Source organism: Brachyhypopomus gauderio, chromosome 9 (assembly GCF_052324685.1).
Source record: "Brachyhypopomus gauderio isolate BG-103 chromosome 9, BGAUD_0.2, whole genome shotgun sequence".
Lineage (NCBI taxonomy): Eukaryota > Metazoa > Chordata > Actinopteri > Gymnotiformes > Hypopomidae > Brachyhypopomus > Brachyhypopomus gauderio.
The window spans coordinates 26,200,262-26,212,905 of NC_135219.1; positions in this window are offsets into that span (position 1 = coordinate 26,200,262).

Sequence of the window (12,644 nt, forward strand, 5' to 3'; positions counted from 1 at the left end):
TATGCGTCGCATACGCTGCATACCCCCTTTTTGCGCCACTGCCAGCACCATTAGAACATGAAAATTCATCCATAGCATTAATGTACAGGTACTAACCTTCATAACCTTTAAATTAATAATGTACTTATCTTTAATGGTAACAAAAATAACGTAGCTATTGTAACTGACCGTTCTTCCCATCAAGATCATATGTGATGCTTCCCACCTCATCACAAATGTTGAAGCCAGATGGCCAGGATCCGTGTATGATTCCACACTGTACAACAAATCTGAACAGAGTAGGCCTGCGGTAGTTTTGCTAGTTGTTCACATGCAGTGTAATAGTTAAATCATTGCAAACCCTAGTGTGATTATAGGACATGACGGCCTCCTTCATGGAGACAGAGGGTATCCCTGCCTGTCCTATAGGCCTATCTTATGACTCCCTATTCAGATCCTGCACCTGGACCACAGTCCCGCTACAATCAGGCCCACAGCAAAACCAGGGCAAGAATTTAAATGACCCTAGGAATCCTCGAGGCCAGGTTCCAGTGCCTGAAGGGGCTCAGAGTAACCCCTGATAGGGCGTGCCACATAATAATGGCATATGTGGTATTACACAACATTGCAACAATGAAGAGCGACAGCCTACCATCTCTGACATGCCCACAGACGAGGAACCTTACATGCATGTGGGTGACAACAGAGATGGTGGAGTTGTCAGAGACTCCATCCGCAATCACTGCTTTCCACATTAAATCATGCACCACCACCCACCCCACCATCCACCCTGTAACCTTTTAATATACATTACAGTCAAATTCACTGTTATGTTTCATTATTTCATTTGATATTTTATAAATACATTTTATAATATATTTTAAGAATAAGATATAGTTATGTACAGCCATACCACTTTGTACAATATTCTTATACTTCATTTTTATCTGATGCCATGTGTGTTTCACACCACTCAGATTAGACCTGGAATTAGTAAGTGTTCAATAAAAAAATATTTTAAAACTCAATACAGTATTATAAAGGTGGAGAAAATAATAATATAATCGCACCCTTCTGCTAAATATAAAAATATCATTTTCACTCACGCATTAACTCTGTTGGCAATTTTTTTGACATGCTGACTGCCTTTCTCTAGCAGCTACCGCAGTATTACATTTACGTTTAATAATATCTAAATATTCTGCATACGCAGTCATTAATACTTCAAGCTACAGTGGTGTGAAATACGATGTTCGGCTGATTTTCGCGTTTAAGTCCATGATAAATCCTATTTATCTGCGTTCCATTAAGAATGCCTTTCATAGTTACGCGTGAACGCGCTTCTGTCTGGGTCAACCTACTCAGAGTTGAGCGACCCTGATTACTTAACTCCGATCCGCCGTTTTGGAACCGAAAACTCTGAGTATGTCAGATCATATGGAGTGATTTTTGTTTCAATAGTTCCACAAAAGCAAAAGTAAATCCAAGAGCAGAAAGTATATGTTATGAATGCAAAACAGAAAACAATATATCAAAAGTACATATTTTTTATATAATTGGTTATTTGAAACTTATTTTCGTTTGCATTTTGACAAGTTTTTGGTTCCATTGTTTTTGTTTTTTTGGATTTTCCCAGTAAGGTCTTTTGCTTCTGGAATCTCTTTGCTTCTGCTTCGTTTTTTGCTTCTGACTTTTGGAACACATTTCACGTGTGGGAGGGTCTTAGATGAAGGCGTTCCTCTGCAATCTCCATTGGTCACTGATTCCGGACTGACACAGAGCTCTGAGACCGCCTCTGGGACCAAGCCACGCCCACCCCACCAGCTTCCTAGCGTTTTCAAACATGGCGGAACGTGGTGGTTCTGTTTCACAGTAGCATGTAAACTAAGTTTTACCATAAAAGTTTATACAAAGGTTATAATTAATTGCTAAATGGTCTGTAGATATTGCAAATGTACACTGTATAATAACTACATTAAGCATGCTCACCAGCACAAGCTTTTTAAAATTTTAGTGAACTGGATGGAGAGAACATTGATGTGTGGAAGAAATATGAGTATTTGCAATATCTGGTATGGCGACAGGTGACGGCAGGTGATGGCTACTGAAACAGAACCACCGCGTTCCACCATGTTTGAAAACGCTAGGAAGCTGGTGGGGTGGGCGTGGCTTGGTCCCAGAGGCGGTCTCAGAGCGCTGTGTCAGTCCGGAATCAGTGACCAATGGAGATTGCAGAGGAACGCCTTCATCTAAGACCCTCCCACACGTGAAATGTGTTCCAAAAGTCAGAAGCAAAAAACGAAGCAGAAGCAGAGATTCCAGAAGCAAAAGACCTTACTGGGAAAATCCAAAAAAACAAAAACAATGGAACCAAAAACTTGTCAAAATGCAAACGAAAATAAGTTTCAAATAACCAATTATATAAAAAATATATACTTTTGATATATGTTTTTCTGTTTTGCATTCATAACATATACTTTCTGCTCTTGGATTTACTTTTGCTTTTGTGGAACTATTGAAACAAAAATCACACCATAAGATCGGGGTAAGACAACTCCGAGTTCAGGGTTAAGTTTAGAGTTTGTTAAACACGCTTCTTGGAATACCCGCCAGGTCCGTAGGCCTACTGCCTTCACAAAGCTGAATGCCTGTTAGACGTTACTCAAAACTAGAGTGACTTTAGTGCATCAACATACTTGTTATTTTGGTTATGACGGATGTACGATAATTTCACTCAAAAAACGATAATTGTATGTCTCTGGTACGATAGTCATACATTTCTCACCTGGCAACACTGACGAAAACATGTTAGAGCACGCTCGAAAACTCGATTTACTTGAGAGACGATTCATTTAAGAGGAGTGCACGCAATTTACGCCTGTAAATATATTGTTGTCTTATTTTCAAGTCAGTCAGTCAACGTGCAAGGCCTAAAAGAAATAGGCATAAACAAATAAGATCTGACTTTGTATTACTTACACAGCCACAAGTCAAAAAGGGAGATTCAAGTTAGTAGTAGACTGAAAAAGGTAGATTCAAGTTTTAGTGGTGACACTTCTAGGTCATATACACAATAATGCTGTGCAAAGAATTAATGGTGATAGCTAAGCTGTAGATATGCCCTATTTCTTTAAAAAAAAATGCAGACTAAGATTGAAATCTAAAATTAGCATGACCTAATTTATTAAGGTAATTGGGCGATACAACTGTTTAGTTGTAGCTCAGTACCCCAATTTTACATACCGATTATTCAAAACCCTTTTACATCCCAATTATGCAAACCATCATAGATTTTTATATGATTGCAATGTACAAAACCACATTTTAGATTGCATAATGCAATCATTTGTTTCTGTTTAAAGGCCAGTTCACACATTTCACATGACTAAATGATAAAAAACAATGAAAATCGGCGAGTGTAAATTATTAGCTGTGAAGACAGTCAAATGCGTGTTTTCCACTACGCCGGTTTTAAAAGTATTAGCAGCTCGCTAGGCTTGTAAACTAACCGTGCACCACGAAAATGTAGCAGTGTGTCGCCCCGTTTGTGCAGGTGAGCCCGCGGACCGGCTGGGGAGCCGCATGAAACCAGGCAAAGAGCCGCGGGTTGGCCACCCCTGTTCTAAATCAATAGATGAATAATTTTATCAATGTTCCAAATCCTAAAAACATGCTATTATCGCCATGTCTTAAGTGTGTGAATGTACTGAATACTTTCTGTATGACACAAACAATGTCATATACACTAATGCTAAAAGTATCTCTATAGGCTTTGTAGATCTCAAATGGTACAGGCATGGCTGGATTACTGACCGGGCCAGTGGGGCCAGTGCCCAGGGGCCCTTGAGGTCAGGGGGGCCCTGGCCGAAAACTTTTTGCGATGCCTATCAACATTTATGGTACAATATATTTTTATTTCCGAGGGCCCTCCATTTTAAGGATCCTCTGACTATTAGGGACTTTGACCCCAGGGCCTCTTGGGGGCCCTAGCCATGCTTTTGGGCCCTAGCCATGCTTTTGGGGGCCCTAGCCATGCTTTTGGGCCCTAGCCATGCTTTGGAGGGCCCTAGTCATGCTTTTGTGCCCTAGCCATGCTTTTGGGCACCTTAGGAAAATGGATGAGGCGTTGTGGCACTGCTCTGACTTCGACTTATGGCTATTAGGGGTCCTAGGAAAGAGGGGGGCATATTTTTAGAGGGCCCTGGTTATGAGAGCCCCTACCAGGGGGCCCTAGAGAAGAGCAGGGCATACCATTAGAGGGCCCTTGATCACGAGGGCCCCTGCTACGGGGCCCTTGACTTCCATAGAATTCGTTTACCATGGCTCCTTGACTTTCTAGGGACCTACAAACTCAGGCCCTTACTTAATGCTTCTGAATTTGTATTGTTTCAAAATTATTATGTTCAATTTCTCTTAAGCGCAGAGACACAAATTAATTTAGCAATTTTGCAATTATTTAAATTTAAGACAAGCAATTTGTCTGATGAATGCTATCTTTGACACTGATTAAATTGAGTGAATTTGGCCAAGGGTGTGATTTCACTTATGTGAAAACAACAAGCCATTTGACTAGTTTCATGTTTCCCCTTTAATAAACAACAGTAAAGAGACCAGTGGTCACTCTAGTTCTGAAGGAATGCACGAAAGGAAAAGTGCCTTTTCATACAACAGAACTGCAAGCTAATTTTACTGAGTAGCACAATTTTGGTTTGGTGACAGATGAAACAGCAAGTGGTTTTGTTGTAGTTGCTGTGGCTGCGTATGCGTGTAACCCTGATATTTAGTTTGAGGATTATTTATTGGAAAATATATTTTATTCAGCTTCTTATTCAATGACCATTCAATGACAGTTTGGCATGACTTGACATGCTTCAAGGCAGTGTGAAGGGGTCTTGACAATACTGAAACTTGATTTAATATCATTAACACAGCATTTTTAATATACTCAAAACCTTTCCCCTGTCTCCCTCTCTCTCTCTCTCTCACACACACACACACACACACACACACACACACACACACGCTACCCCTCCCCCACCCTCTCACTCAGTGGTGAAAAATTGTTACATTGCCATAAATTCCCATGGGGGCTGAGCCAATCAGGTGTTGCGAGAACTTCCAAGTGAATATGCAAGATCAAGACGGGGGCTGAGCCAATCAGGTGTTGCGAGAACTTCCAAGTGAATATGCAAGTTCTATATAAAACCCCCTGCCAGTATCAAAACTCCTCACATTCAGACAGTTCAGCTTGTGAACTTGCTCTGTGCTTTTACTACAACTTTTACCTTGCTATTACCAGATCAGCAACCAACAGCCTTTTTAAAGGCTTATTGACCTTTATACTGCAGTATATTATTTTATAATATATATAAATATTTTTATATTATATTATACTATACTATATTGCATATATTCTGTTACATTCTTTTTATAGTCTTTTCAAAGGCTTATATATTATATTACATTACATGATATAATATTACATTACTATATTTACTATTGTCACGTTACGGTCCCCGAACCCTTCCTTTGGGGCGTGTGTTAACGTTGTCTGCGTCTATTCGTCTGTGTCAGTGTATCTCCGTGGGTGCGGGTGTGTCTTGTAATTATCTGTCTCACCTGTGGCTCGTCTCATCATCACGTGGGGTTGATGTGGTCTGTCTATTTAATGTGCGTTCGCGCAGTGTCTTGTGCTCGTCGTTGTCTAAAGTCTGCACGTTGAGTGTATGTGCTTCAGTGTTCTCGTGCGCCATTGCGCAATATCTGTTGTTATTAAACGTAACGTTTGCTACGTAAGCGGGGATTCCGTGTCTCGTCCTTGGCTGCGCCCGAACGTTACAACTATATTAAACTTTGAAAGGTTCATAGCCTTTTTCAAGGCTAGTGTAACGTTGCTAACTAGCAACTCACAGCTTTTTAAAGTTTATTGTTATTTGCATATTACATTATTGATAATAGTAGAAGTGTAAGCTTTATAATAGTAAAAAAAAGTGCGCGTGTGGAAAAAAAATAAATAAAATTGCACGTGTGAGCATGCATGTGTGAAAAATAAAAAATGTGTATGAAAAAAAAGTGCGCGTATAAAAAAAGAAATAAAATTGCGCGTGTGTGAGCATGCACGTGTGAAACAAAAAATAATAAAATGCGCGTGTGGAAAAAAAATTTTAATGCGCGTGAGCGTGCGCATGTGGAAGAAAGTTTGTGTGTGAAAAAAAGGGGCGCGTGTGAAAAATATATATAAAAAAGTGCGCGCGTGAAAAAAATATATAAAAAATGGCTGTGAAAAAAATAATTAAAAAATGTATGTGAAAAAAGTTCGCGTGTGAAAAAATAAATAAAATTGCGCGTGAGCGTGCGCATGTGAAACAAAAAATAATAATAAAATGCGTGTGTGAAAAAAATGCGCGTGTGAGCGTGCGCATGTAAAAAAAATAATAAAAAATGTGTGAAAAAAAAGTGCGCGTTTAAAAAAAATTTTTTTATTGCACGTGTGTGAAAGGGGGGGGGGGGGGGGGGGGGGGGGGGGGGGGGGCTGTGCAACCCTTTGCCCAGGGGCCCAGACTATCCTTAATCTGTCCTTGGGTATAGGTCCTTCTAAAAGAATTAGCATATTGTGATAAAGTTCATTATTTTCCATAATGTAATGATACAAATTTAACTTTCATATATATTAGTCATAGAACACCAACTGAAATATTTCATGAGCATACAGCTCATGAAAACCCAAATTAGCATATCCTGAAAGGGTTCTATAAACGAGCTGTTAACCTAATCATCTGAATCAACAAATTAACTCTAAACACCTGCAAAAGATTCCTCAAACTCCCAGCCTGGTTCATTACTCAAAGCCGCAATCATGGTTAAGATTGCCAACCTGACTGCTATCCAGAAGGCCATCATTGACACCCTCAAACAAGAGACACAGAAAGACATTCCTCAACGAATAGGCTGTTCCCAGAGGGCTGTATCAAGGCACCTCAGTGGGAAGTCTGTGGGAAGGAAAAAGTGTGGCAGAAAACGCTGCACAACGAGAAGAGGTGAGCGGACCCTGAGGAACATTGTGGAGAAGGGCAGATTCCAGACCTTGGGGGACCTGCGGAAGCAGTGGACTGAGTCTGGAGTAGAAACATCCCGAGCCACCGTGCACAGGCGTGTGCAGGAAATGGGCTACAGGTGCTGCATTCCCCAGGTCAAGCCACTTTTGAACCAGAAACAGTGGCAGAAACGCCTGACCTGGGCTACAGAGAAGCAGCACTGGACTGTTGCTCAGTGGTCGGATGAAAGCAAATTTTGCATGTCATTCAGAAATCAAGGTGCCAGGGAGACTGGGGAGAAGGAAATGCCAAAATGCCTGAAGTCCAGTGTCAAGTACCCACAGTCAGTGATGGTCTGGGGTGCCATGTCAGCTGCTGGTGTTGGTCCACTGTGTTTTATCAAGGGCAGGGTCAATGCAGCTAGCTATCAGGAGATTTTGGAGCACTTCATGCTTACATCTGCTGAAAAGCATTATGGAGATAAAGATTTCATTTTTCAGCATGACCTGGCACCTGCTCACAGTGCCAAAACCACTGGTAAATGGTCTACTGACCATAGTATTACTGTGCTCAATTGGCCTGCCAACTCTCCTGACCTGAATCCCATAGAGAATTTGTGGGATATTGTGAAGAGAAAGTTGAGAGACACAAGACCCAACACTCTGGATGAGCTTAAGGACGTTATCGAAACATCCTGGGCCTCCAAAACACCTCAGCAGTGCCACAGGCTGGATGCCTCCATGCCAAGCTGCAGTGAAGCAGTCATTTCTGCAAAAGGATTCCTGACCAAGTATTGAGTGCATAACTGAACATAATTATTTTAAGGCAAGGGTTAAAGCAAGAAATTTTCATTGGATTGTCCTGGCAAAAGACAATGCCAGCAATTACTGAAAATGTGGTGTAGTTGGGACACAGCCTCTTTTGCCTAACTCTACACAAACTAAACACATTTATAAAGTATATTAATCTAATCAGCCTATGTAAGGAGAGAAGAGAGAATCTATGAAGCGACAAAATACAACACCTGAGCAATAAATGTACATAAATGTTTATATACTGGAGTTATCTGGGGGTCCTCCTCAAATTTAGTGAATCCTGGTGAGTTTTAAAAGGTATGAAGCTCTCTTGTTTTTATCAAATTCACTATCGCAAAAACATAAGCAGTAAGATTACCTGCTTTAAGTAGGTATGTTACAAAAAATTAAAAGTCCGAAAATGGCAAATTCACACCACTGGATAGAGCCTTTATACAAACAGAACACCACCATCCATGTTAAGATTGGTTTAGAAAAAAAAAAAAGAAGAAAAATGCGCCTTTTTTCTCCGACTGTATTAAAGCTAAATGAAGAAAAGTCTGTAATCGGTGGAGAGATTATTCAATATAAATAACCATAAATTCTATATTTCTGTCACGTATGGCCTCGCCCCCTCCCTTGGCTGTCACTCCGGGTTCCCTCGTGTCTGTGTTCCTTGCCTGTTTATCCCGCCCTGCTCGTTGTCTCCGTGATTCCTCGTTTGTTACCACGCCCCGTGTCATTGCCATCACCTGTTCCTAGTTTAGTTTCATGTATATCAGTCCCTGCAATTCCCCCGTCTGGTGATCTGTGGTTTTGTTCATGCTGTTGGTTTGTGCTTTCCTGTTTGCTGTTTCATATTGCTCGTGAGTTTGCTCTGTATTTCCCCGTCGTGTTAGTCAACCAAGGACACAGCGAGAGAGCGAGACTCTGGTGAGTTCGATCGCTGTAATGAGATGTTGGCTGGTTTAGTTCGGTTTGACTCTCCAGTATTACAGCAAGAACGAACCAGAGACAGGAATACCCCTGGCGCTGTGGGAACAAGGAGGTCTCGTCGCAGACCTAAGAAAGCGCAGCCACTTTCAGTATCGGCTGGCTTTTGCGACGAGACTCCTATTGAGCGCTGTGAGTCTGCCTGACTTGGCGAACACCACAGGGAGGAGCAACCTGTGATGCAAGCAGCGGGCAGACGGAACGAGCGCAAAGACGAGCGTTGGCTTAACCCTCGGTCGGCTCTCGATGGCTGCTGCGAGCTCCCGACGCCTCAGAGGAGGCGGAGCCATCGCAGAGAGAGCCACCGAGGGGCTTGTGTGTCTGTGTGTTCTTCCAGGCTTGCCCAGGACCCCGTGGAAGAGGACCTTCCTCCGCCGATCCCAGAAGCCACTCCCCGAAGGCTCCCCAAGAATTTGGCCCCCTCCCTTGGCTGTCACTCCGGGTTCCCTCGTGTCTGTGTTCCTTGCCTGTTTATCCCGCCCTGCTTGTTGTCTCCGTGATTCCTCGTTTGTTACCATGCCCCGTGTCATTGCCGTCACCTGTTTATTTGTATAGCGCTTTTCACAACACATGTTGTCACAAAGCGCTTTACAGGATTTACAAGGTTAACAATACTATTGGTCCAGAACCCTAATGAGCAAGCCAAAGGCGACAGTGGCGAGGAAAAACTCCCTATGATGGTGGGGAATAGGAAGAAACTTTGGGAGGACCAAGACTCAAAAGGGAACCCATCCTCCATTGGATGGGTTCTTTTAGATGAACTAAATCATTAGAATCAGTTCACTTAAAAGGTTCGTTCACCGAATCGTTCAGTGGCGAGTGTAAATTGTTGGCGGGGGGTTTAAAATGGATTATATTATAACGCGATCGCCAGTAGATGAGCGAACGAGTAACTCATTGAATCATAGGATCAGAGGTAAATAAACAAGATTTTTTTCGGCATGAGAAATGCGTGGCGTGAGATGTGTGGCGTGAGAGCGTGTGAAAACAGTCAAATGCGTGTGTCTCATGCTCATTGCGTGAGAGTTGGCAACCCTGCAGATAGCTATTTGTTGTGAAACTAAGTAATTACAAGTTCAAGCATTTTCAAGTACTTTAGCCTAAATCTCAGCACTTTCAAACCTGGAACACAATGCAACATTAAAATTCATCAGGTAAATGTTCATTCCCCTGTTTTTGAGGGGTGTTTCTTTATACTACCACATATTGTTTCGGACAACACTGCAAAGAATATGACATGTCAGGTTCGCGTTTCCGAGAGTAAATATGCACTATTTACTGTAATGCGTACAATTTTATTATTTATAACATTCCTTGTTAATTGTTAGAATTAATACTTATAATATATTTTTATACATTTTGAGATTTTGTCATGTAAAAAATCATAAAATATATATTTTTTCCGCCGATCGAATTCCACAGACAACCGGCGAAAAAGTGATGACACGCGAATTATTTTTCCCATTAATATCTTATAAAAACCTGTGAAAGAGTGAATTCACAAAAGCTGAAGCACGAACTGGAGCAGGATCACTAACATAATACAAAAAATAAGTATGAACTAACCTACAACTGAGTGCAAAATAAATATTAAGATAACTACATTCAGATGAAAATATCAACTTAAATGTGCAATCAAAAAGAAAATGTGAGTGAGTGGCAGCGCAAATGTGAATTACGTCCTTAGCAACAATTCTCTGAGTGACAGTACGTTCAGTGAACGAATCAGAGAGTGAACGAGAGCCCTCAGTTCAGTGAACGAATCAGAGAGTGAACGAGAGCCCTCAGTTCATGAACAAATCAGAAAATGAACGAGAGCTTTCAGTTCATGAACGAATCAGAGCGTGAACGAGAGCCCTCAGTTCATGAACGAATCAGAAAATGAACGAGAGCTTTCAGTTCATGAACGAATCAGAGTGAACGAGAGCCCTCAGTTCAGTGAACGAATCAGAGAGAACGAGAGTTTTCAGTTCATGAACGAATCAGAGAGTGAACAAGAGCTTTCAGTTCATGAACGAATCAGAGAGTGAACGAGAGCTTTCAGTTCATGAACGAATCAGAGAGTGAACGAGAGCCCTCAGTTCAGTGAACGAATCAGAGTGAACGAGAGCCCTCAGTACAGTGAACGAGTCACTGAACAAATCACTGAGCATGCGCAGTTCCCTCGCAATGAATGTCTCCACCTCCAGATTTGCGGGTGATTTGGTGATTCACATACCACACTGCAGTTCCCCTGCCAGCCTGCACGGTCGCTGCTGAGCTCAATTACTGAACTGAAAAAGGAACGAATCGGCTGAGGAAGTGATTCGACTTGTGTATTCGTCTGTATTTGTTTTTGTGTAATTTGTGTGTTAACGGGCCGCCCAATGGAGGATGGGTTCCCTTTTGAGTCTTGGTCCTCCCAAGGTTTCTTCCTATTCCCCACCATCTAGGGAGTTTTTCCTTGTCACTGTCGCCTTTGGCTTGCTCATTAGGGATTTGGACCCATAGTATTGTTAACCTTGTAAATCCTGTAAAGCGCTTTGTGACGTGTTGTGAAAAGCGCTATACAAATATATTTGATTTGATTTGATTCAATTCAGTTCGTTCACTCAAATGTTTGGTCATTTGAACGAATCGTTCGCGAACGACACAACACTAGTAAATGGGAGATGTGTTGAACCACAAAACATCGTAACTCGGGAACCTCGTAACCGGGGGACCGCCTGTATGATGTTTATGTTGATTGAATCGGAGCATTAATGTCTTCGGCATGACCAATCAAGTTGAAAACACAAACTGACCAAAACAAACTGGACTTAAGGCAGGACGGAGGTAGCTTTTCTACTTAATGTCTGAAAATCAGAAGGCGGGATGACCCCCATATATGTAATGCTGCAGGCCAGAGCCCCGGTGGGCGTGGGTAAAGGGTGGAGCATGTGTCAATCATTTTCGACTGCAGCCAATCAGATACTAGACTTTCGTTGTCAATCAAATTTTATTAAGCCAATTATCAGCCAGAGTTAGCTGTCAATCATTTTTTACTGCAGCCAATCATCTTAACAGATCTGCCAAAAGAAGGCGGAAACTGCACGGAGAAGCTCTTTCAACAGAAGTATATGCCGCTCTTACACAAAAGTAGCTGAATAAAAACATTAAAAGAGCCATGACTTTAGACATTTTTAAATTGAAGTTTAAAATACACTAGGGGTGTGGGGAGACACTCAGCTCACGAGACGAGACGAGACACGATATTGTGTTCACAAGAACGAGACAAGACTTTAAGAACACTAAAATTACAAATTATATGACTGGACAACAGACTTTTATTTAACGGAGTTACACATGCATTTTGAAATGTTTTATTATAACTCTTAACATGCATTATGTAAGCATGAACTTTTAATAAACTTCTACAAATTGAAAAAAAAAAATATTAATTTTTTTTTTCAAGCGCAAACAATATTACAGTGAGTCCCCGCTTAATGATGGTGTTAGAGACTGAAAAGTCAGTCGTAAAGCAGTTTTCGTCATTAAGCGTGACCCTAGATTTAGATACGCTTTAATCGTAAATACAGTAAAGAAAAAAACGAACAATGTTCTTGTGCGTACAGCGTGAGAAAGAGCGATCGCGTTGCCGAGGTGGGCTTATCGTACACTATACTCCACTGCTCCTCCGTGCACCGCGCAAAATAAAATAAAATGTCGGTCATAACTCTGGTCCGTCGTTAACCAGACCCGTCGTTAAGCGGGACTCACTGTATTATGTGCAAAACAAAAAGTTCATCTCTGTCAATACAGAGTGCAAATAGTGCAAACAGAGCCTGACCAAGTATGTCACTGAATTTGCTGCAACTACACTGCC